The following is a 1713-nucleotide window of genomic DNA, read 5'->3' as shown; positions in this document are numbered from 1 at the left end:
TGTTTATTAACATTGTGATGAAATATGCCATTCATCACTCACAGTATTCTTTGCCTGTGACGGTGGTTTAGTTTCAGTTTCATTTCCCTTACCTCAGTTCCGTTTCCTCACCATTGTATTGTATTGTAATGTATTGTGTGTCGGGCTCCACCCATACCTGGCCCCTATGTAAGCTGGCCCAGCCTGCCTCGCATCCAGTACAGCAGACCTCTGGATGGAAGATACATTCTCCTCTGTGTGTTACCTTCTAAGTTAATAAAAGCCTTGTTTTGTTCCGCTAACATTGAGTCTCGGATTTATTGAGGCACATCAATTTTATTAACTTACTTTTCAACACAATGGATCAACTCTTGAAACCCGAACGTTTGGATTTGGACCAGCATGCTTCGGACGCATCGGCACGCTTCGGACACTGGTTTATGTGTATGGAATTCTTCCTGGACAATTCCGCAGCCGTCAAAGGCGCCACGGACGCTGCAAGTATGAAACTCGGAATCCTGCGGAATTGGGTAAGCCACCGGGTTTACCCCCTCATCCAAGACGCCGACACGTACCCGGCCGCCTGTGACATCTTAAAGGCGCATTACCAGCAGCCTATGAATGAGGTGTATACTAGGCATCTGCTTGCTACTCGCGCACAGCGACCTGGGGAATCGCTGGATGAGTTCCTAGGCACCCTGAAAACTCTTGGCAAAGACTGCAAGTGCCAAGATGTAAAAGCCGCAATGTACACTGACGAGCTTGTTCGCGATGCCTTTATCACAGGCCTGAGCTCCACTTACATCCGGCAGAGACTGCTGGAAAAAACGGGATTGGACCTGAAACAGGCTGTGGACACAGCGCGATCCCTGGATGTGGCCCAGAGAAACTCGGACGCCTACTCTTCAGCCCGCGCCGTCCACGCCGCCACGTGTGCACCAAGGGCGCCGCCATCTTGGAAGGCATCTTCCCCGCCCGGCAGCCCGACACCGTCGGGGCCCCGCTCTCCCCCCAGAAGCCCTACGACAACCGCGACGCGTCGGGGACCCAACTGCTACTTCTGCGGGCAGCCGAAGCACACCAGAAACCTGTGCCCGGTGAAAGGCACCACCTGCTTTAAGTGCGGTAAGAAGGGGCACTTCGGGAAGGTGTGCAGAGGGAACCCCGCCGGAAAACCCGCCACCGCCGCGTGTGCGCCGTGGGAGCGGCCATCTTGGACGCCATCTTGCCCGACCTCGTGGGGTCCGCCATCTTGTGAGCAGACAGCGTGGACGCCATCTTGTCTCGATCAGGGCCCTACAGTGGCATCGGTCACAGTGGACCAGACCAGGCCGCACCCGCTATCCAAATCAATGGTGGACATCGAGGTAAACGGGTGCAGGGTTAAATGTTTAATTGACAGTGGAAGCACGGAGAGTTTTATCCACCCTGAACTGGCACAACAACTCTCCCTAAAGGTGGTCCCTACTCGGGGTACCATCTCTATGGCTGATAAAACCCAGACATCGACCATTATGGGTTACTGCACGGTACAATTGTCCGCTAACGGAACTGTATACGATAATTTTAAAGTACTAATCATGAAGAATCTATGTGCGAGCGTGATCTTGGGCCTGGATTTCCAGTGCAACCACCAAAGCATCACGCTCAAGTACGGTGGGTCCCAGCCGCCCCTCACAGTGTGCGGCCTGGCTACCCTGAAGGTAAAGCCGCCTTCGCTATTCGCGAACCTTA

Source organism: Somniosus microcephalus, chromosome 4 (genome assembly GCF_052327205.1).
Source record: "Somniosus microcephalus isolate GS21.2 chromosome 4, FLI_Smic_1.0, whole genome shotgun sequence".
Taxonomy (NCBI): domain Eukaryota; kingdom Metazoa; phylum Chordata; class Chondrichthyes; order Squaliformes; family Somniosidae; genus Somniosus; species Somniosus microcephalus.
Note: the sequence above shows the minus strand (reverse complement) of the source record.